Source organism: Choloepus didactylus, chromosome 4, assembly GCF_015220235.1.
Source record: "Choloepus didactylus isolate mChoDid1 chromosome 4, mChoDid1.pri, whole genome shotgun sequence".
In the NCBI taxonomy this organism is placed as follows: domain Eukaryota; kingdom Metazoa; phylum Chordata; class Mammalia; order Pilosa; family Megalonychidae; genus Choloepus; species Choloepus didactylus.
The window spans coordinates 46,897,028-46,922,462 of record NC_051310.1 but is presented as its reverse complement, the minus strand read 5'-3'; the positions used below and the strand labels follow the sequence as shown (position 1 = coordinate 46,922,462).

At 38.7% G+C, this 25,435-nt stretch overlaps 1 protein-coding gene across 5 annotated transcripts in view; it reads left to right on the top strand.

Annotated features, from left to right (window-relative positions):
• The window catches only part of PPP1R36 (protein phosphatase 1 regulatory subunit 36), a 72,196-nt gene that overhangs the window by 26,694 nt on the left and 20,067 nt on the right, over positions 1 to 25,435 (top strand). The gene's annotated exons all lie outside the window — the stretch shown is intronic.

Sequence of the window (25,435 nt, the reverse complement as noted above, 5' to 3'; positions counted from 1 at the left end):
TCTCCACCAGGCAGGATTCCCATTGCCAGATAAGTGCTGCTTGACTCAAGATATCTGGGATCTTGTACACTGCCTTGGGCTGGAGGAGGCCAGAGTGGTGGGCCAGTGTTGAACAGGAGATCGGGTGTAACCCCTGCTCTTTCTGTGCTTGTTTCGTAGCCACAGCTGATGAGGTGGGGGTTATAAAATGACACTGTTTGTGGGAAGATAATTTTTACCCTAGGATGGCAGTTTATTTGCTACTGTAATTAAAATTTAAAAAGGAGACTCATCACAGGAAAGTTTGGGACCACAGAAGGTTTGGGGTCACAGGAGGGAAAGCTCTAATCCTTAATCCCAAATCTCCTTCTCTGATCAGTTCACGACAAGCCCAAAATCCATACCAGGATCATGCCTGACCTTTTTGTTTTTTTAACTTTTAGGAAATCCCTTACATGATTTGTCTCTGTCCACATTCCCCACATTGTCAATGAGCATACTTGTGCAGTTATTCATATATACTTTTTTTTGTTCTACATTTTCTATGTACTTTCTATTTTTTTGTGTAGGCAATCTCACTTCTCACTTGAATAGCTGCTATACCTACTATGTTATGTAATGTAATGTAGTTTGCTTTACTAATCCTTTTGTGTACATTTGTGTGGTTTCCGTTTTTCTGCTTTACAATAGTTCTCCATTAAATATCTATACACATTACTTTGTTTGGGCTATTTCCTTATGGCCTATCACCCAGGATGTATTTATCTAGAAGGCATAAATAGTTTTATATCTGTTGTCACATATTGCCAAATTGTTCCAGAAAGGTTGAAACATTTTGTATCATCAGCACCTGTTTCTACTGGGTTTTATTACTTTAATAATATTTTTGATAGTTTGGAGGTATATTAAAAGCTTAAAGATATTTTATTTGACTTTGAATATCTTTCATGATGTGGAGACTGTGCTCTTTTTCTGTGTGAGATGATTTATTGCCTGTTCTTCGTCTAGTTTGAACCAATTACCAAGTGGAAACTGGGAATTTAAAAATCTTTGCATGTTTTATATAGCAAGGATTGGTCATTTGTTTTTCTAGATTGTTGTTTTCCTTTTGCTTTTTTTGTTTTTATACATTATGAAAATGTTTAAATTTTTATTTATTGGAATACGTCCATTTTGTTTCTGATGCTATTCGGTAGTCTTATAAGATCTTGCCATTCCTGGGTTAAACTTGTTTCGGTTTGCTAAAGCTGTTGGAATGCATTATACCAGAAATGGGTTGGCTTTTACAATGGGAATTTATTAGCTTACTAATTTACAGTTCTTAGACCGTGAAACTGTCCAAATTAAGGCATCAACAGGATGATGCTTCTCTGAAGAAAGGCCGAGGCATCCGGTGTTCTTCTGTCACATGGGAAGGCACATGGCCGGCGTCTGCTGTTCCTTCTCTCCTAGTTTTGTTGCTTTCGGGTTCTGGCTCTTTCAGTTTCTGTGGTCCTTGCTTGTTTCTCCCAGGGCTTTCCTCTCCAAGCTTTCTGGGTGTTTCTCTCTCTGAGCTCTTTTTTTCTTTTTCCTGTCTTTTTTGTCTTTCTAGAGGACTCCAGAAAAATAGTGAAGACCCACCTTAAATGAGGTGGGTCATTTCTCAATTGAAATAACCTACTCAAAAGGTCCCACCTACAATAGGTCTGCCCCCCACAGGAATGGATTAAAAGAACATGCTCTTTTCTGGGGTACATAACAGCTTTAAACCAGCACTAAGTGTTTACCTTTCTTCCTAGTTTTTTTTTTTTTTTTTTTTTTTTCATAGAAAACAAATTGTACTTTCGATTGTTTACAGTACCATTACATAGTTGTACATTCATCACCTAAATCAATCCCTGACACCTTCATTAGCACACACACAAAAATAACAAGAATAATAATTAGAGTGAAAAAGAGCAATTGAAGTAAAAAAGAACACTGGGTACCTTTATCTGTTTGTTTGCTTCCCCTACTTTTCTACACATCCATCCATAAACTAGACAAAGTGGAGTTTGGTCCTTATGGCATTCCCAATCCCACTGTCACCCCTCATAAGCTACATTTTTATACAACTGTCTTCGAGATTCATGGGTTCTGGGTTGTAGTTTAATAGTTTCAGGTATCCACCACCAGCTACCCCAATTCTTTAGAACCTAAAAAAGGTTGTCTAAAGTGTGCGTAAGAGTGCCCACCAGAGTGATCTCTTGGCTCGTTTTGGAATCTCTCTGCCACTGAAGCTTATTTCATTTCCTTTCACATCCCCCTTTTGGTCAAGAAGATGTTCTCCATCCCACGATGCCGGGTCTACATTCCTCCCCGGGAGTCATATTCCACGTTGCCAGGGAGATTCACTTCCCTGGGTGTCTGATCCCACGTAGAGGGGAGGGCAGTGATTTCACCTTTCAAGTTGGCTTAGCCAGAGAGACAGGGCCACATCTGAGCAACAAAGAGGCATTCAGGAGGAGACTCTTAGGCACAAATACAGGGAGGCCTAGCCTCTCCTTTGCAGCAACCGTCTTCCCAAGGGTAAAACTTATGGTAGAGGGCTCAACCCATCAAACCTCCAGTCCCCTATGTCTGTGGTCATGTTAGCAACCATGGAGGTGGGGTAGGCGAATACCCCTGCATTCTCCACAGGCTCCTCAAGGGGACACTACATCTTTTTTTTTTTTTTCCTTGTTTGTCTTTTTTCTTTTTTTTTTTTTTTTTAACTTTCCCTTCTTTTTTAAATCAACTGTATGAAAAAAAAAGTTAAAAGAAAACAAACATACAATAAAAGAACATTTCAAAGAGACCATAACAAGGGAGTAAGAAAAAGACAACTAACCTAAGATAACTGCTTAACTTCCAACATGTTCCTACTTTACCCCAAGAAAGTTACATAATATAGCAACATTTCAGTGAACTTGTTCCTACTACATCCATCAGAAATTAACAGACCATAGTCATTTCTGGGCATCCCCAGAACATTAAATAGCTTATCTGTTCTTCTTGGATTATTGTTCCCCCTTCCTTAATTGCTCTCTACTGCTAGTTCCCCTACATTCTACATTATAAACCATTTGTTTTACATTTTTCAAAGTTCACATTAGTGGTAGCATATAATATTTCTCTTTTTCTGCCTGGCTTATTTCGCTCAGCATTATGTCTTCAAGGTTCATCCATGTTGTCATATGTTTCACCAGATCGTTCCTTCTTACTGCCGCGTAGTATTCCATCGTGTGTATATACCACATTTTATTTATCCACTCATCTGTTGAAGGACATTTGGGTTGTTTCCATCTCTTGGCAATTGTGAATAATGCTGCTATGAACATTGGCGTGCAGATATCTGTTCGTGTCACTGCTTTCCGATCTTCCGGGTATATACCGAGAAGTGCAATCGCTGGATCGAATGGTAGCTCTATATCTAGTTTTCTAAGGAACTGCCAGACTGACTTCCAGAGTGGCTGAACCATTATACAGTCCCACCAACAATGAATATGAGTTCCAATTTCTCCACATCCCCTCCAGCATTTGTAGTTTCCTGTTTGTTTAATGGCAGCCATTCTAATCGGTGTTAGATGGTATCTCATTGTGGTCTTAATTTGCATCTCTCTAATAGCTAGTGAAGCTGAACATTTTTTCATGTGTTTCTTGGCCATTTGTATTTCCTCTTCAGAGAACTGTCTTTTCATATCTTTTGCCCATTTTATAATTGGGCTGTCTGTACTATTGTCATTGAGTTGTAGGATTTCTTTGTATATGCAAGATATCAGTCTTTTGTCAGATACATGGTTTCCAAAAATTTTTTCCCATTGAGTTGGCTGCCTCTTTACCTTTTTGAGAAATTCCTTTGAGGTGCAGAAACTTCTAAGCTTGAGGAGTTCCCATTTATCTATTTTCTCTTTTGTTGCTTGTGCTTTGGGTGTAAAGTCTAGGAAGTGGCCTCCTAATACAAGGTCTTGAAGATGTTTTCCTACATTATCTTCTAGGAGTTTTATGGTACTTTCTTTTATATTGAGATCTTTGGTCCATTTTGAGTTAATTTTTGTGTAGGGGGTGAGGTAGGGGTCCTCTTTCATTCTTTTGGATATGGATATCCAACTCTCCCAGCCCCATTTGTTGAAAAGACCATTATGACTCAGTTCGGTGACTTTGGGGGCCTTATCAAAGATCAGTCGGCCATAGATCTGAGGGTCTATCTCTGAATTCTCAATTCGATTCCATTGATCTATATGTCTATCTTTGTGCCAGTACCATGCTGTTTTGGCAACTGTGGCTTTATAATAAGCTTCAAAGTCAGGGAGTGTAAGTCCTCCCACTTTGTTTTTCTTTTTTAGAGTGTCTTTAGCAATTCGAGGCATCTTCCCTTTCCAAATAAATTTGATCACTAGCTTTTCCAAGTCTGCAAAGTAGGTTGTTGGAATTTTGATTGGGATTGCATTGAATCTGTAGATGAGTTTGGGTAGAATTGACATCTTAATGACATTTAGCCTTCCTATCCATGAACATGGAATATTTTTCCATCTTTTAAGGTCCCCTTCTATTTCTTTTAGTAGAGTTATGTAGTTTTCTTTGTATAGGTCTTTTACATCTTTGGTTAAGTTTATTCCTAGGTACTTGATTTTTTTAGTTGCTATTGAAAATGGTATCTTTTTCTTGAGTGTCTCTTCAGTTTGTTCATTTCTAGCATATAGAAACATTACTGACTTATGTGCATTAATCTTGTATCCCGCTACTTTGCTAAATTTGTTTATTAGCTCTAGTAGGTGTATCGTTGATTTCTCAGGGTTTTCTAGATATAAGATCATATCATCTGCAAACAATGACAGTTTTACTTCTTCTTTTCCAATTTGGATGCCTTTTATTTCTTTGTCTTGCCGGATTGCCCTGGCTAGCACTTCCAGCACAATGTTGAATAACAGTGGTGACAGCGGGCATCCTTGTCTTGTTCCTGATCTTAGAGGGAAGGCTTTCAGTCTCTCACCATTGAGTACTATGCTGGCTGTGGGTTTTTCATATATGCTCTTTATCATGTTGAGGAAGTTTCCTTCAATTCCTACCTTTTGAAGTGTTTTTATCAAAAAGGGATGTTGGATTTTGTCAAATGCTTTTTCAGCATCTATTGAGATGATCAATTGATTTTTCCCTTTCGAGTTTTTAATGTGTTGTAATACATTGATTGTTTTTCTTATGTTGAACCATCCTTGCATGCCTGGAATGAACCCCACTTGGTCATGGTGTATGATTTTTTTAATGTGTCTTTGGATTCGATTTGCAAGTATTTTGTTGAGGATTTTTGCATCTATATTCATTAGGGAGATTGGCCGGTAGTTTTCCTTTTTGTAGCATCTTTGCCTGGTTTTGGTATTAGATTGATGTTAGCTTCATAAAATGAGTTAGGTAGTGTTCCATTTTTTTCAATGTTTTGAAAGAGTTTGAGTAAGATTGGTGTCAGTTCTTTCTGGAAAGTTTGGTAGAATTCCCCTGTGAAGCCATCTGGCCCTGGGCATTTATTTGTGGGAAGATTTTTGATGACTGATTGGATCTCTTTGCTTGTGATGGGTTGGTTGAGGTCTTCTATTTCTTCTCTGGTCAGTCTAGGTTGTTCATATGTTTCCAGGAAATTGTCCATTTCTTCTACATTATCCAGTTTGTTGCCATACAGTTGTTCATAATATCCTCTTATAATTTTTTTAATTTCTTCAGGATCTGCAGTTATGTCACCTTTTTCATTCATTATTTTGTTTATATGGGTCTTCTCTCTTTTTGATTTTGTCAGTCTAGCTAGGGGCTTGTCAATCTTGTTGATCTTCTCAAAGAACCAACTTTTGGTGATATTTATCCTTTCTATTGTTTTTTTGTTCTCTATGTCATTTATTTCTGCTTTAATCCTTGTTATTTCTTTTCTTGTACTTGGTTTAGGATTGGTTTGCTGTTCATTTTCTAGCTTCTTCAGTTGATCCATTAGTTCTTTGATTTTGGCTCTTTCTTCCTTTTTAATATATGCGTTTAGTGCTATAAATTTCCCCCTTAGCACTGCTTTTGCTGCATCCCATAGGTTTTGGTATGTTGTGTTCTCATTTTCATTCGTCTCTATATATTAGCAATTTCTCTTGCTATTTCTTCTTTAACCCACTGATTGTTTAGGAGTGTGTTGTTTAACCTCCAGGTATTTGTGAATTTTCTAAGTCTCTGATGGTTATTGACTTCTAATTGTATTCCATTGTGGTCAGAGAATGTGCTTTGAATAATTTCAATCTTTTTAAATTTATTGAGGCTTGTTTTATGTCCCAGCATATGATCTATTCTGGAGAAAGTTCCGTGAGCACTAGAAAAGTATGTGTATCCTGGTGATTTGGGATGTAATGTCCTGTAGATGTCTGTTAAATCTAATTCATTTATCAGATTGTTTAGGTTTTCAATTTCCTTATTGGTCTTCTGTCTGGTTGATCTATCTATAGGAGAGAGTGATGTGTTGAAGTCTCCCACAATTATTGTGGAAACATCAATTGCTTCCTTTAGTTTTGCCAGTGTTTCTTTCATGTATTTTGTGGCACCTTGATTGGGTGCATAGACATTTACGATTGTTATTTCTTCTTGCTGAATTGCCCCTTTTATTAGTATGTAGTGGCTTTCTTTGTCTCTCAAAACATCCCTGCATTTGAAGTCTATTTTATCTGAGATTAATATTGCTACACCTGCTTTCTTTTGGCTGTAGCTTGCATGAAATATTTGTTTCCATCCTTTCACTTTCAGTTTCTTTGTGTCCCTGTGTCTAAGATGAGTCTCTTGTATGCAACATATTGATGGTTCATTTTTTTTGATCCATTCTGCGAATCTATATCTTTTAATTGGGGAGTTTAATCCATTTACATTCAACGTTAAAACCGTGAAGGCATTTCTTGAATCGGCCATCTTATCCTTTGGATTATGTTTGCCATATTTTTCCCTCTCTCTATTAATATCCTTTATTGTACCCATACCGAATCTCTTTAGTACTGAACCTTTCTCCAAGTCTCTCTGTCCTGTCTTTGTTTCTCTGTCTGTAGGGCTCCCTTTAGTATCTCCAGTAGGGCAGGTCTCTTGTTAGCAAATTCTCTCAGCATTTCTTTGTCTGTGAAAAATTTAAGCTCTCCCTCAAATTTGAAGGAGAGCTTTGCTGGATAAAGTATTCTTGGCTGGAAATTCCTCTCACTCAGAATTTTAAATATATCGTGCCACTGCCTTCTTGCCTCCATGGTGGCTGCTGAGTAGTCACTACTTAGTCTTATGCTGTTTCCTTTGTATGTGGTGAATTGCTTTTCTCTTGCTGCTTTCAGAACTTGCTCCTTCTCTTCTATGTTTGACAGTGTGATCAGTATATGTCTCGGAGTGGGTTTATTTGGATTTATTCTATTTGGAGTTCGCTGAGCATTTATGATTTGTGTATTTATGTTGTTTAGAAGATTTGGGAAGTTTTCCCCAACAATTTCTTTGAATACTCTTCCTAGACCTTTACCCTTTTCTTCCCCTTCTGGGACACCAATGAGTCTTATATTCGGACGTTTCATATTATCTATCATATCCCTGAGGTCCATTTCGAGTTTTTCAATTTTTTTCCCCATTCTTTCTTTTATGCTTTCATTTTCCATTCTGTCATCTTCCAGGTCACTGATTCGTTGTTCAACTTCCTCTAGTCTTGTACTATGAGCGTCCAGAATCTTTTTAATTTGGTCAACAGTTTCTTTAATTTCCATAAGATCATCCATTTTTTTATTTAGTCTTGCAATGTCTTCTTTATGCTCTTCTAGGGTCTTCTTGATTTCCTTCATATCCCGTACTATGGTCTCATTGTTCATCTTTAGTTCTTTGAGTAGCTGCTCTAGGTGCTGTGTCTCTTCTGGTCTTTTGATTTGGGTGCTTGGGCTTGGGTTATCCATATCGTCTGGTTTTTTCATATGCTTTATAATTTTCTGTTGTTTTTGGCCTCGTGGCATTTGCTGAACTTGATAGGGTTCTTTTAGGGTTTGTAGACCAGTTGAAGTCCTTATCTCTAATTTATCAGATCTACAGCTTCGTGGAGTACACTTTCTCTAACTAACCAGCAGGTGGCGTCCACGAGCCACCTGTTCTCCACAAGCCAGATCTCCCCTGCTTAGCCTTTTTGGTGAGTGGGGGAGTGAGTCTTGTGGGGCCCAATTGGTGTACCAAGCTTGCGTGTGTAGTTGGTGTTGCCTGCCCTGTATGTGGGGCGTGTTTCTGGGCAGTCGGGGAGTGGGGGTGGCCCTAACAATCAAATCTCCCTGATGATCCTAGAGTTTTAAAGCTGCTGCAATAGTCTAATCCTTCAGTTCAGTCCTGCCACAGTTTGTCTCTGCCACTGACCCACAAGTCTTTGGTATTGGCGTATGGCTCCTGAGACTTGCAAGTGGGCCCCTCTTCCAGGCCGTGCACCCCGGGTCCTCTGTTGAGGGATGACTGTGCTATGTCACAGATGAGTGCCGTCCCCCCAGGGCAGTTCTGGGCTGCTGGGCTGTGTAGGGAGGCTCCCAGTCTGCTCAAATGATGGCTGAATGGGGCTTTGTTAATTCACACTGCTCCACCTTCCCAGCTCTGGGACATTCAGCTGAGGTTGCAGGGAAGGCTAATGTCCACGCCCAGTTTTGTGGTGTGTGCCTGTTATTTGAAGCACTTCCGTCACACTGGGTTGTCTGGGGCAGCTCTGGGCTATGGGGCTGGCGATGGGCAGGAGTGTTTCCTGTCCACCAGGATGGTGGCTGTGAGCGGACACCCCCCTTTTCTTGGGAAGTTGTGTTGTTTAGTGAATTTTCTCAGCCACTGGATTATTGCCTTTTGTCTCAGAGCTCTCTTAGTTCTGCTCTTGACTTGACGTGCCCAAATTGCAATTCTTTGAAGCTTTCTGTATTGAGCTTCTTAGAGTAATTGTTTTAGAAAAAGCAAAAAGGATTTAAAAAAAAAAAAACAAAAAAAAAAAACGGCCCTCCTCAGAGATCTAATGGGTTATTGAAATGCTAATAGACAAAGCAACCAGGGCCATTAAGGAAAGGTGCACAGGGCAGAGAGATCAGCTTTGCTTCGGGATTTGCATATGCGCCTCAAGGCCTGAGCTCCGCCCTTCCCCCCTCTGTGTTCACCAGAACTCCAAAAATCCTCCGCTTTTATTTTGGAGTTTTTCGTGTTGTTTTTTTTCTATGCCTGTCTCCTCTCTGCTGGGCTGGCTGCTCTCAGAGTCTCTGGTGTCTGGTCTCAGTCTATCTATAGTTGGAGTTTGAATCAGTAGAATGAGTTTCCGATAAGAGCAGCCACTGCAATTCTCCCTTCTCCTTCCCGGAGCTGACAGCCCCTCCTCCCCCGGGACTGAGCCTGGCAGGGAGGGGCGCGGGTCCCCTGGCCGCAAAAACTTACAGATTTCGCTGATCTCAGCAGTTCCACGTTTTCATGAGTGTTGTATGAAGTATGCCCAAAGACAGATTGCTCTGTGGTGTCCAGTCCACACAGTTCCTGGCTTTTTACCTACTTTCCTGGAGGAGTAGCTAAAAGTTACAGCTCACCAGTCTGCCATCTTGCCCCGCCTCTCTCCTCTTCCTAGTTTTTAAACAAAGGGTGAAAGGTGAACATCAGGGAAGTCAGGGAAGGCAGGGAAGACTTTACAGACAGAATCGGTGAGACTGGACTTAGGAGCACAGGCAGTGAGTGAGCCAGGCAGGAAAGGGGTGACTTAACATCTGAGAACAAGAATCCACTTCTATTACCTTCAGGAACATTGTATTTGGCAATCTTGCCTAATTGAGTTCTAAGAGATAGCCACTGGAAACTTTTTTTGAATATTATGTTAAAACCTATAGCTTAAGAAATAGTGTCATCTTTACTATATTGAATCTTCTCAAAGAGCTATAAGATGTACTTTTGCATTTATTCCATATCATTTTTATTTTGTCTATTAACGTTTTACATAATAATCTTTAAATAAATTTATTGTGGCCCTAAGTTAAATTAGCACTCAAATATATAATGTTTTTATAACAATGTGAGGTTTTTTGTTTATTTATTTATGTTTAGTTAAGGTTCTTTATGAACATATCCCAAGGGCTAAAAATTAAATAATACACCAGTTAAAAATAAAAGTCTTCTGCTCCCTCCACCCTCCCCCAATTTCATTCCCCTCCCCAAAAGTAAGTACTGTTACTTCTGATTTGGTGTATATCCTTCTAGTTTTCTATCCAATTACACATGTGCACTTTTTTTCTTGTTCTTTTCTGTTGTTGTTGTTAACACACAGGAGAGTACTTTTTTTCATTTAGAGACCTTGGATAATTTGCATATCAGTACATATAAATTTACCATATTCTTTATCAGAATAGCATAGAACTTAAACTTTGGATGTGGTGGATTTATCATAATTAACTTATATCCATTCTCCTGTTGATGGATGTTTGGTAATATATTTTTGATGACCAGAATATATAAGAATGTAGTTCTTTTCAATTTGTTATAACCTATGACACATACACTAAATACATTTCTTACCTATATAAAATTTTAATGTAGTCTTTAGATTTTCTAGGTATATAATCATATAATCTGTAAAAGGCAGATTTTGAATTTCATCCTTTCTTGTAGTCATACTTTTAATTTTTTAATTAGCCATAAATAGTAGCATTTTTTGTGTTAAATTACATTAACGAAGTGACTGAAGTCAGCCTTATTTTCTGTTTTAAAAGAGAATAAAATATTGCCTGCTATTTACTTCTGTATTGACACCTGGTTTTAAAGATAAACTATTTATTATGTCAGTTAAAAAAACATGTTTCCCTGTATTTTCAAATAGTTTTGTTCTTTCTGTTTAAAAATTTGATCTATAGTCATGTAAAAATTAGACAATACAAAAAAGAAAAAGAAAAAAAGTAAATTTATTGAAATCCCAACACCAAAGATAACTGTTGTCAACATTTTATTCATTATTCTTTCAGACATTGTTTGTTATTCCCAAACAGCCCATGTATGCACACTTGCACACAATTTTACATAAATGGAATTATGTTCTTCTATAACATTCTACCTGTAAAATGTGGATAATAACATACCTACTTCATAGGCTGATTGTGAAAATTAAATGATAATAATAAATTAAAACACTTAGAACCATCCCTGGCAGGTAGTACATACTGAAGAATTGTTGGCTATTATTATTGCACTTTGCATGTTATTTTTATTATTTTATTACTATTTATCTTCTGTGGCAGTAAATATAGCTCAGCATCATCATCTTTAGCAGCTTCATACTATTCCAAATGTCTTTAACTTATTTATGGAGAGTTGGGATATTTTCCCTTTTTAAAATATCATAAATAGTAGTGTAGTGAACTTTCTTATACCTATATATTTATGTGTTTGTCTAGTTTGTCCTAAAGGTGGATTCCTTGAAGCAGAATTCCTGGGTCAAAGAGTATGCACATTTAAATGTGATATGCCATGTATAAATTTTGAGTCTTATTCACGAACAGATGTTCTATGGACAAGAAAACAGATAATTGTTAGAGTGAATGGTGTATGGGTGATTTTTTTATAGGGCTTGCATTATCAAACAAGTTGTTGGTTCTTTTGAGATATAGAATACGATTTTTATAGTTTTTTACCATTCTTCTGAGGTCCTATGATTTGTCCCCATTTTTTTTGTTACAGTTTGGCAATCTAAAGCCCTTAATGAAATTCTATTTAAATTCTTTTCCTACCCAGTCTTTCCAAATTCATTTTACTTTATATTTTATCATTACCCTTAACCCTTGCTCAGTGTTTTACTTTATCTGTATTTTAATGCCTTTCACTTGAACTAAGATTTCTACCCTTCCATGTAGTAAACTTTACAATTATGGAATATGGTTAAAACTTTTTTTTCCTTTAATTTTCTATGTGTCTTGAAACCTTTTCCTTTTATTTACAAAAAGAAGTAAGATAGGGACTGTATTTGGTTAATAACTTCATTCTTCAGTTGGGATAGATTTTCTCCAAGCTTTTGCAGGGTCTAACGGGGCAGATAATACATTTTCTCATTTTTATTTGGCTACATATAAGGGCCTATATAAGTCTATAAAGTTTAAAAACAAATGTGCGAGGAGGAGAGAGGGAAGATGGCGGCATAGAGAGGAGTGGAAGCTAAGTAGTCCCCCTGGAACAACTGAAAAAAACCAGAAACAACTAATGAATGATCCAGAATAACTTGAGGGGCAAATAAGATAGTCCACTCATCATACACCAACCTGAATTGGGTGGAATGCCTGAGATCACAGCATAAAATCTGTAAGTAAAACCTGCGGATCCAAGTCGTTAGACCCCCTCTCCCATAGCCTGAGCTGCAAAGCCTCGTGGTGCCAGAGAGAAGCTCTCTCCCAGCAAGCGAATATAGCTCAGCTGAGCTCCAGCTGGGGTTTTAAGTAGCGAGTGCGAACTGCTCACTATAGGTATGAATCCCCAAAAAAATGGACAGAGGCTTTGGGTGATGACTGACCTTGGAGAGCCGGAGGGTCACCTTGGACTAGATCTGAAGGGGACTATCTGTTTCTTTTGTTGGCTCAGTGGAGAAAGCCCCAGCCATTTTCATTTTCCAGTGCTGTAACTCAGAGAAGGGTGGAGATAGCACAAGCAGAGAGAGAGACCATTGAAATGCTAATGACCTTCCCCTAGGGGGTCTATCTTCTCCAAGAGGAAAGGGGTGGGGCCCTTTCCATTCAGAACCAGACCCCAGAGCCTGGGGGAACACGGCCATACCTCCTCACACCAGTCAAGAATGATAGGCTAAAAAGGAGAAAAAAAACGCACAACTTGCAGCCATCTCCCCGGCGGGTGGGGGCACTCCTGCCCAGGGCCGAACCAACAGCACAGAGCCGCACCAAGAAACCCAGTGTGACAGGGAGTCTTTTCCGCAGCACCTCTCACACACCATAATATCGACCGTGGACAGTGGCCTTGAATACACCCATGGCTGATTGTCCCAGAGCTGGGAGGGCGGAGCTGTGTGGAAGGGGGAAGTTAAGGTGTCCCATTCAACCATCTTTGAAGCGGGCTGGGAACACCCCTGCAGAGCCCAGCATCCCAGGGCTTCCCTGGAGGCCGGTGCGCACTTGTGACGTGGCATGGCCCTCCCTCAGCAGAGGTCCTGGAAGAGGACAGCAGGGAGAACAACTCGGAAATCTCAGGGAACCTACGCCAATACCAAGGACTTTTGAGTCAGTGGCAGAGAACAGCCTTAAATCTCTGGGAACACCTGGGAGGTTTGATTATTAAAGCTGCCCTTCCTCCCTAACTGCTCAGACCCACGCCCCTCATTCGGGGCAGATGGCACCGACAGCACACCCAAATTAAGTGCACTGAGTGGACCCCACAAGGGTCAGATCCCCACACACCACAAAGACGGGGTTGGGGAGAGCTGACTTGAGGGGAATTGGTGACTCATGGACGCCATCTGCTGGTTGGTTGGAGAGAGTGTACGCCACCAAGCTGCAATTCTGACAAATTAAAGATGAAGTAAAGCAAATGCCAAGAGGCCAAAAACAACAGAAAATCTTAAAGCTTATGCTAAAACCAGATGATATGGAGAACCCAAACCTAAACACCCAAATCAAAAGATCAGAAGACACAAAGTACTGGGCGCAGTTAATCAAAGAACTACAGACAGGCAACGAGAGCATGGCACAGGTTATAAAGGACATGAAGAAGAGCATGGCACAGGATATAAAAGACATAAAGAAGACCCTAGAAGACCATAAAGAAGATATTGCAAGAGTAAATAAAAAAATAGAAAATCTTATGGAAATTAAAGAAACTGTAGGCCAAATTAAAAAGACTCTGGATACTCATAATACAAGATTAGAGGAAGCTGAACAACAACTAAGCCTCCTTGAGGACCACAGAACAGAAAATGAAAGAACAAAAGAAATAATGGGGAAAAAAATCGAAAAATCGAAGTGGGTCTCAGGGGTATGATAGATAAAATAAAACATCAAAATTTAAGACACATTGGTGTCCCAGAAGGGGAAGAGAAGAGTAAAGGTCTAGAAAGAGTATTCAATTATGACTCCCGGGGAGGAATGTAGACCCGGCATCGTGGGATGGAGAACATCTTCTTGACCAAAAGGGGGATGTGAAAGGAAATGAAATAAGCTTCAGTGGCAGAGAGATTCCAAAACGAGCCGAGAGATCACTCTGGTGGGCACTCTTACGCACACTTTAGACAACCTTTTTTAGGTTCTAAAGAATTGGGGTAGCTGGTGGTGGATACCTGAAACTATTAAACTACAACCCAGAACCCATGAATCTCGAAGACAGTTGTATAAAAATGTAGCTTATGAGGGGTGACAGTGGGATTGGGAATGCCATAAGGACCAAACTCCACTTTGTCTAGTTTATGGATCGATGTGTAGAAAAGTAGGGGAAGCAAACAAACAGACAAAGGTACCTAGTGTTCTTTTTTACTTCAATTGCTCTTTTTTCACTCTAATTATTATTCTTGTTATTTTTGTGTGTGTGCTAATGAAGGTGTCAGGGATTGATTTAGGTGATGAATGTACAACTATGTAATGGTACTGTAAACAATCGAAAGTACAATTTGTTTTGTATGACTGCGTGGTATGTGAATATATCTCAATAAAATGATGATTAAAAAAAAAAAAAAAAAAAAAAAAAAAAAAAAAAAGAAAGAGTATTCAAAGAAATTGTTGGGGAAAACTTCCCAAGCCTTCTACACAATATAAATACACAAAGCATAAATGCCCAGTGAACTCCAAATAGAATAAATCCAAATAAAACCATTCTGAGATATATTCAGATCAGACTATCAAATACTGAGGATAAGGAGCAAGTTCTGAAAGCAGCAAGAGAAGAGCAATTCACCACATACAGAGGAAACAACACAAGACTAAGTAGTGACTACTCAGCGGCCACCATGCAGGTGAGAAGGCAGTAGCATGACATATTTAAAATTCTGAGAGAAAAATTTCCAACCAAGAATACTTTATCCAGCAAAACTCTCCTACAAATTTGAGGGAGAGCTTAAATTTTTCAGACAAACAAATGCTGAGAGAGTTTGCTGATAAAAGGCCTGCCCTACTTCAGATACTAAAGGGAGCCCTACTGACAGAGAAACAAAGAAAGGAGAAAGAGATGTAGACAATTTTAACAGACATGTATAGAATATTACATCCCAGGTCACTGGGAAACACTCTTCTCAAGTGATCACGGATCTTTCTCCAGAATGGACCGTATGCTGGGACATAAAAACAAGCCTCAATACAATTAAAAAAAAAATGAATTTGTTCAAAGCACATTCTCTGACCACAATGAAATGCAAATAGAAGTCAATAACCATCAGAGACCTGGAGAATTCACAAACACCTGGAGGATAAAAATGAGGGGGAGATGAAAACATTCCTGGATAATCAAAAGCTGAGGGACTTCATCACCAGTAATCGGTCCTATAAGATATGCTAAAGGGAGTTGAGCAGGCTGAAAGGAAGGGATACTAAACAATTGACTGAAACTACATGAAAAAATAAAGATTTCCAGTAAAGATCACATGGTAAATACAAATACCAATACTACTGTATTTTTTATTTATAACTCCGCTATTTACTTCCTACAGGATCTGAAATACATAAACTGTAATGATAAGTCAGTGGTTTTGGACTCAATGTAAAATATGTAATTTTTGACAAGAACTACATAAAAGTGGGGGAATGATGGAGTATAGGAACATAGTTTATATGTCGTATTGAAGTTAAGTTGGTATCAAAGAAAAACAAGATTGTTATAGATTTAAGAAGTTAAATGTAGGACTCGGGCAAGATGGTGGCATAGAGAGGAGTGGAAGCTAAGTAGTCCCCCTGGAACAACTACAAAAAACCAGAAACAACTAGTAAATAATCCAGAATAACTGCGGGGGGACAAACAAGACCATCCATTCATCATACACCAACCTGAATTGGGAGGAATGCCTGAGAACACAGCATAAAATCTGTAAGTAAAACCTGCGGAACCAGGTCGGGAGACCCCCTCCCCCATAGCCCGAGCTGCGGAGCCTCCTGGTGCCAGAGAGAAGTTCTCTCCCAGCAAGCGAATACGGCTCAGCTGAGCTCCAACTGGGGTTTTAAGTAGCGAATGTGAACTGCTCACTACAGGTACGCAGCCCCAAAAAACAGACAGAGGCTTTGGGTGACGACTGACCTGGGAGAGCCGAAGGGTCGCCTTGACTGGGTCTGAAGGGGACTATCTGTTTCTTTTTTGGCTCAGTGGAGAAAGCCCCAGTCATTTTAAGTTTCCAGGGCTGTGACTCGGGGAAGGGCAGAGACAGCACAAGCAGAGAGCAAGACCATTGAAATGCTAATGACCTCCACCTGGGGGGTCTGTCTTCTCCAGGAGGAAAGGGGTGGGGCCCTTTCCATTCAGAACCAGACCCCAGAGCCTGGGGGAACACGGCCATACCTCCTCACACCAGTCAAGAATTATAGGCTAACAGGCGTCACCTGCTGGGCAGAAAAGCACAGTGATCTGAGGCATCAAAGGGTGGAGCAATTTTGTAAGACACACCCTCAGGGAAACCAGATACTGAATATTTCTTCCCTCTGGGACCTGAGCCTGTTCTGGTCTGGGAAAACCTGATTTGGATAACCAAGGAAACCATGCCTAGACAACAGAAAATTACAACCTACACTAAGAAAAACAAAGTTACGGCCCAGTCAAAGGAACAAATGTACACTTCAACTGAGATACAGGAATTTAAACAACTGATGCTAAATCAGTTCCAAAAGTTTAGAGAAGATATCGCAAAAGAGATAAAGGCTGTAAAGGAAGCACTGGACATGTATACGGCAGAAATCAAAAGTTCAAAAAACCTACTAGTAGAATCTATGGAAATGAAAGGCACAACACAAGAGATGAAAGACACAATGGAAACATACAACAGCAGATCTCAAGAGGCAGAAGAAAACACCAAGAACTGGAGAACAAAACACCTGAAAGCCTACATGCAAAGGAGCAGATAGAGAAAAGAATGAAAAAATATGAGCAACGTCTCTGGGAACTCAAGGATGAAACAAAGTACAATAATGTACGTATCATTGGTGTCCCAGAAGGGGAAGAGAAGGGAAAGGGGACAGAAGCAATAATAGAGGAAATAATCAATGAAAATTTCCCATCTCTTATGAAAGACATAAAAATACAGATCCAAGAAGCACAGCATACTCCAAACAGAAGAGAGATAAATAGGCCTATGCCAAGACACTTAATAATCAGATTATCAAATGTCAAAGATGAAGAGAGAATCCTGAAAGCAGCAAGAGAAAAGCAATCCATTACATACAAAGGAAGCTTTATAAGACTATGTGCGGATCTCTCAGCAGAAACCATGGAGGCAAGAAGGAACTGGTGTGATATATTTAAGATACTGAAAGAGAAAAACCACCAACCAAGAATCCTGTATCCAGCAAAGCTGTCCTTCAAATATGAGGGAGAGCTCAAAATATTTTCTGACAAACAGACAATGAGAGACTTTGTGAACGAGACACCTGCCCTACAGGAAATACTAAAGGGAGTACTACAGGGTGATAGAAGACAGGAGTGCGTGGTTTGGAACACAATTTTGGGAGATGGTAGCAATGTAAGTACACTGAACAAAGGTAACTATGAATATGGTTGGGAGAGAAAGATGGGGAGCATGTGAGACACCACAAGAAAGGAGGAAAGATAACAACTGGGACTGTGTAACTTGGTGAAATCTAGAGTATTCAACAATTGTGATAAAATGTACAAATATGTTCTTTTACAAGGGAGAACAAGCAAATGTCAACCTTGCAAGGTGTTAAAAATGGGGAGGCATTGGGGGAGGGATGCAATCAGCATAAACTAGAGACTGTAACTAATAGAATCATTGTTTTATGCTTCCTTTAATGTAACAAAAGTGATATACCAAGGTGAATGCAGATAAGAGGGGGTGATAGGGGAGGCATGTTAGACGCTTGACATTGGTGGTATTGTCTGATTATTTATTCTACTCTGATTTAAGGTTATTTTTCCTTTTGCTGCTTCCTAGCTGTCATTTTTTTTTTTTGTTTCCTCTTCCTTTTGCCTCTCTACCTTCTTTGACTCTCCCTCCTGCCTTGTGGAAGAAATGTAGATGCTCTTGCTTAGTATGAGCAGAATGTTCAATTAGGATGAACTTAAATGTTTGGAAATGAACAGGGGTGTTGGTAGCAAGATGTGAGAATAACTAACAGCACCAAATGGTGTGTGAATGAGGTGGAAAGGGGAAGCTCAGAGTCATATATGTCACCAGAAGGAAAGTTGGAGGTCAAAAGATGGGAATGTATAAAACTGAATCCTATGGTGGGCAATGTCCATGATCAACTGTACAAATACTAGAAATCACTTCATGAACCAGAACAAATGTATGACAATACAGTTAGAATTTAATAATAGAGGGGCATATAGGGAAGAACTATATACCTATTACAAACTATATGTATCAGTTAGTAGTATTTCAACATTTTTTCATAAACAGTAACAAACATACTATATCAATACTAGGAGTCAACAATTGAGGGGGGTTGGTTAGGGATAGGGGAGGTTTAGAGTTTCCTTTTCTTTTTTTCTTTTTTCATCTTTCACTTTATTTCTTGTCTGGAGTAATGAAAAGTTTCTAAAAATTGAACAAAAATTAAATGTGGTGATGGATACACAGCTGTATGAGGGTACCCAGGGGCAAGTGATTGTACACTTTGGATCTTTGGATAATTGTATGGTATCTGAACAATCTCAATAAAAATGAAAAAAAAAAAAAAAAAGTTAAATGTAAGCCCCACGGTAAACACAAAGAAAGTATCAGCAAATATGACCGTAAAGGTGAAAAGTAGAGTATGGGTTCCGAGAAGTGGGGGAAGGGGCAATGGGGAGTTAAGAAATGAGAGTAGGGTTTCTGTTTGGGGTGAAGGGAAACTTCTAGAAATGTATGGTGGGAAGGTGATAGCATTGCAACATTCTAAATGTGATTAATCCCACTAATGGAATGCTAGAGAGGGTAGGGAGGGGGTGGAATGGGAAGATTTAGGCTGTATATATGTTTCCACAATTGAAAGAAAAAAAAAGTCTTTAAATGCCAAGGATGATCCTGGATGGGATCTGAGGATGGAGGAGAGGAGGCTCAAAGGGACACAGATAGGACACAAGAGAAAAAAAGAAATACAGAATGTAAGCTTTATATCAATGTTGAATTTCTTGAACTTCTTAGCTGTGCTTAATGAGATTGCATAAAAGAATGTTCTTGTCCATGGGAAAGGTATATGTGAATTATATTGTTTGTTCAAAGATATGTGCAGCTTGCTCTCATATGTTCAGAGGACAGAGCAATAGATGATTGATGATAGACAGGGAGGGAGAAAGGGAGGGAAAGAAATTAATGGTGGTGTGACAGGGTGTTAAAGGTGGTGGATCGGGGTATCGGGGGAGGGGGTCGGGGTATGATGGAGTTCTATGTATGGGGTTTGTACTGTTTTTGCAACTGTTCCTGTAAGATTGAATTTATTTCAAAATAAAATTTATTAAATTAAAACAAACAAACCAAAAAAAACACAAATGTGCATATGAGGAGTTGTCTCAGATAGGACTTGATGTGCCCTTTTATGTTTTTATCAATGTATTTTCAGTTCAGGCTCATTTTCTTTGTTTGGGGGGTTTTTTGTTTGTTTATTTTTTGTTGTTATGTTTTGGCATTGTTGGCCATCTCTCTTGTCTTGCACCCTTGTTATCCACATTGGCAGATATGCTTGATCCACTTCCCAGATCCATCTCTGTGATTAGCTTTGTGTGATTTACCCATGATTTGCAAATGACCTATTAATGCATTCTGCAGTATCTCTTCTGCTCTTTAAAGTTTTTGCTGCTGTGTTTAGTTCTTTTAGAGTGTTGACAAGTTTTAGCATTGGATTCCAGTGTGGCAGCTGTAAAAAGTTACCCTTCAGATCTACTGTGGGAAGTGTAATTTATCAGTGGCCCCAGCTGCTGTGCTCTTAATCTACCATCAGATGATTCAGAGGCCATGCTTCCCGGGGGCTACCTGGCCAATGTTGGAGTGCTGTTGGGACATTAAAGCAAGCCCAATCCTAACAGTCAGGGACCTCCTTTGATGGACTACTGGCTCAAGGACTCCTCACTGCCCTGGTCAAAACTTTCTTAAAGCTGCACTGCAGTCTGAGACTCTTCCTACCCAATCCTTTGCCTTTCCTCTCTTCTTCATAGGCATCACATGTCCATTGCAGTCTGACAGCTCTCTTATCCTTCTCCCGCTCTCTCTTCATTTTCTGTGACAGTCATTTTTTCCAACAAATCTTCTGCATGTTTAATCACATCTTGGTGTCTGCTTCTTAGGGGACCTGAGCTAACACATTCAGCATTATAGCATGATTTTATTTTGTAGTCATTATTTCTTTTTTTATTATCTATTTTTTATTGTAGAATATGACATATATACATAGAAGTGATACCTTTCCAAGTTCAATTTAACAAGTAGTTAGCAAATTTCAAAGAATATTATAGGTTACAGTGCCACAGTTTCAGTTATTTCTCTATTGTGAAATATATATACAAAAAGGTAGTATCTTTCAAAGTATGATTTAATAAGTAGTTATACAGGAAATTTCCAGTGTTGTTATGAGTTATAGTACCATGGTTTCAGTTATTTCCTTATTGTGAAATATATATACAAAAAGGTGATAGCTTTCAAATTACAATTTAAAAGTAGCTATAGAACAAATTTCAAACGTTGCTATGTGTTACAGTTCAACCATTTCAATTCTTTCCTTCTTAGCTATTCTAATACCCTAACAACAAAGAAAAAGAAAATTATATAAAGATTCAGTATTCATAATCTTTTGTTAAATTCCATCTTGTCTGTTGCTACCCCTTCCTCTAGTTTAATCACTTTCCTGATCTTTTGGGATGTTTAGGCAGTGATCACCCTAACTTGTTCATGTTAAAAAGGGGTGTCAACTTTGTGAGAAAAGGAGGCACGTCTAGTTGATGTTCTTGAAGAGGCTATTGCCTCTGAGTTTTGGGACTTAGCTGGCATAGGAGTTCTCTGAAGAATTTAAGTTTCTGAAGAGTAAACTTAGTGACTGAAACCTTTATAGAGTCTCAGATAGGGATCTGGGTATTCTTTAAGGTTTTCAGAACTACTGTTGACTTGGGCTTATCATACTGTGGTCATTTGGCATATCTAGGTCATTACTTCTTTTTGTGTCTTTTAAAAAATATAGTCAGTCCTCATCTTTTCTACATTCATTTAACTTTCTACAACCTGTTCTTTCTTAAATAAAGCTCCTAAACCAGTGGTTTTCAAACCATCGGTCACAACACATTAGTAGATCTTGAAATTGATTTAGTGACCAAACAGAACAGAATAAAAATACCAGAGTGCCATCATATAAAGTAAGGGTATTGTTTTAGGAAACTTTTTTCAATTGTGTGTGTGGACTGTGTTCTCAGTATGAAATATATTTCTTGCTGTGGGTCACAGTCAAAAAAGCTTGAAAGCAATTGCCTTAAAGCATCCTTTCTATATCACACTCTTATGTTTTCATAAGAATTTATAATTTTAATCAAACTTTTCAGGCTTATTACATTGTCTGTCAGGATCATTTGACTATATTATTGAATTTCTCCTTCATTTTAGAAGAAATAAGTGGAAATTGGGAAAATCCAAGGTCTCAGTACTGTTAATGCAAATCTAGGAACCCTTGGGCATCTGTGGAGAATCTTTAGCCTCAGTCACATTTTCATGGGACTTAAGCAGGTCATCTGTAGGTTCAACTGTAAAAGACAAGAACATGTATAACATTATAGAATTGTTTCATTAAATACCTCTAACAGGTGAGATGCAATAGAGAGAGATTTAACTTGGGAATTAAGATTTCAACATCAAAAAACAACAACAGCAACAACAACAACAAATTCCTGTGATCCAAATACAGGAAGCCTTTTCAGGTCCTTAGAGCTGTTGACAGAGATTCAGCTTGCTACAGATACCATTATTTAGGAAGAAGTGGTGTTTTCTATTTTCTTGGAAAATTTTTCGAGAACAGTGTTATGATAAAATTAAAGTTAGTTTTACAATCTCCTACTTCATCACTTGTAAAAATTACCATTTTTGGACTCTTCAACATTCACTCTAATTTCTTGTCTTCAAAGTATCACAAATTGAGAAAAGTAGAATTTGAGGTTAAAAAATGACTCTTCTAGAAAAATAATTTTATTGCTTTAATTAAACATACTATGCCAGTTTGCAACTGTTATGAACCCCAGGAAAGGTGATGTTCTTTTAATCCAATCTTGTGGAGGCAGACTTATTGTGGGTGGGACCTTTTGATTAGATTATTTCCATGGAGATACGACCCTGCCCATTCAGGGTGGGTCTTGATTAGTTTACTGAAGTCCTTAAGAGAGCTGAGAGATGCTTAGTGAGAGAACACCCAGAGACATTTTGGAGACAGCCATTGAAACTAGAAGTTTGGAGATGAAAAACTAAGAGATGAAGCCCAGAGTTTGCCCCAGAGAAGCTAAGTGAGAACCCACAGATGCTTAAAGAGAAAGCCACTGGAATCAGAAGCTGAAAGCAGTGCAACTCAGGAGCAAAGGACCAGCAGATGTCAGCTAACAGAGGTGTTCCAGATGCCATCGGCCTTTCCTCAGTGAAGGTATCCTCTAGTTGATGCCTTAGTTTAGACACTTTTATGGCCTTAGATCTGTACATTTGTAACCTAATAAATCTCCTTTATAAAAGCCTATCCATTTCTGATATTTTGCATTCTGGAAGCTTTAGCAAACAAGAACACATACTGTCTTAGTTTCCTAGAACTGCCGCAATGAGGTACCACAGACTGGGTGACTTAAAACAACAGGAATTTATTGATTCACAGTTCTGGAGGCTAGAAGTTTGAAATCTGTAGATATTGGCAGAGTGATGCTTCTTACTGAAATCTGTAGGGTTCTGCTGGTAGCTTCCTGGCAATACATGGCTGTCTTTGGCTTGTGGTATAACTCATTCTTTGCCTCTGTCACTTGGCCATCTTCTCTCTCCTGGTATGTCCGGATTTCCTCTTCTTGTAAGGACACCTGTCATACCAGACTAGGATATACATTAATCCAGTTTGTCCTCATTTTAACTGATAACATCTTCAAAGATTGCATTTCCAAATTGACTCTCATTCACAGGACATGGAGTTAGGACTTGAACATATCTTTTTGGGGAGAACACTGTTTAATCCATAAGGCAAAATTAATGTTTAATCTTTGAAAGCATGTATCCACTGTAAACTAATTTGGGAATTTAAAAAATAATTAGAGATTTTATCATATCTTTTAGTTCCCTGGGCATAAAATCTCCACCTATGTTATTGTACTTTTCACAGTGCATTTTATTACAATACGATTTTTATGCAGACCTTTAACGGATCTCATTTTGTATGAGAATAGATGATTTCCTCTGGTTAGTCCCAGCTCGTTTCTAAGAAGTGTTGGTCTTTCTGTCACTGTATGCCATTTCACCTGCTTTTCTCCTTCTCCATGTTGAATAGCAGTCTGGAGAAGAATGACAATGAATTTAGAGCTCAGCACCCACCATTCACTTAAGAAATTCCATACAGGACAAAGAGCTGAGCAAAGGACATAGAGGAAAACAGAATATAGTATCATACTATAAATCATACTGTAAATCATACCAGTAAAAGTTGTAAATTGACCATGGGTGTTTTTTCCTTACTATTTTTAAAGATTATATCCTTGATTTAGGAGTTTACATTGTTCTTTTGGCGGTTTTTATCTAGGAGAAGAACAGAACAATGTTTTGCCAGTTATGAGTGATAAACTGATTTTAACGTATCATTATTTCACTTCCTTTCAGTGTGAATAAACTAATATTCCCATGAGAACATTTTTGTGTATATTTTCTGACCATTCTCTCTGACATATGCATACTTAATAGAACACCTTGTGCTATTCATCTCTGGGGTTAAATTAAAGATTTCTGTAAAACCAGCAATTTGGGGGGCTGTTAATTTAGTGCTTTCATATCTTTTCTTTTTTCCTTTATTTTCTTTTCTTTAGTGCTTTCATGGCTTTTGAGAAGTAGGAGGATGCCTTTCTATTCTAAATACATCTGTGAAATCCTGATAAAATAAAAGCTTTGGCACAATTTTTTTTTTATCTTCATTTTATTGAGATATATTCACATACCACGCAGTCATACAAAACAAATCGTACTTTCGATTGTTTACAGTACCATTACATAGTTGTACATTCATCACCTAAATCAATCCCTGACACCTTCATTAGCACACACACAAAAATAACAAGAATAATAATTAGAGTGAAAAAGAGCAATTGAAGTAAAAAAGAACACTGGGTACCTTTGTCTGTTTGTTTCCTTCCCCTATTTTTCTACTCATCCATCCATAAACTAGACAAAGTGGAGTGTGGTCCTTATGGCTTTCCCAATCCCATTGTCACCCCTCATAAGCTACATTTTTATACAACTGTCTTCGAGATTCATGGGTTCTGGGTTGTAGTTTGATAGTTTCAGGTATCCACCACCAGCTACCCCAATTCTTTAGAACCTAAAAAGGGTTGTCTAAATTGTGCATAAGAGTGCCCACCAGAGTGACCTCTCGGCTCCTTTTGGAATCTCTCTGCCACTGACACAATTTTTGATGAATATGTCTAGTAAAGTTCTCTGTGTTTTCCAGGACAGATAAGAAAACCTCCTTTGTGGAACAAGCCATAGAATAAAATCTGTTCAATTCTGGCTCCACCTAAACCTCTGCCTAAGATTTGTACCTTTCTCCTCTGCTCTCAGTGCACCTGTTACCTGATGGGTGACCAAAGAGGCTGGGGGGAGGGCAGCAGGAGAAGGGGGTCTCTCTGAAGCTCAGGTGTATCCATAAACCCTATTCTGCACTCTCACCCAACCCCAAGCACCAAGCACCAAGGCAAAAGATACGTATTCTGCCTTTTTCCATCCCCCAAACATATCCCTTTGAAACCTCTTTTCCCTTGCACAAAATAGGCCTCGATCTTCATTTGAACCTGCAATCATCTAAAGTAGCAGAGGGTAAGAGGGGATACAGTTTTTTTTCCCCTCTCCAGCCCAGAACCCTGTGGGCCTGGCCCTAAATTTTGCATGTTCTTTAGGAATTACCAAAATACACTTTAGTTTTTTGATTTGGTGTTAAGAGTCTGTTGCAGCAAGAAGGAATGAAAAAGTGTCATAACAAGCCACTAAAAATCTCTGGATTTATCACTTCTTTTTTCCCTTTTTGTTGGATTCTGCCCTCAAAGGTGAAATGATATGGTATTTTATAAACCTTTGCTGACCAGCATTTGCTGACTTACCACTTCTGGCTATTGAGTACTTGAA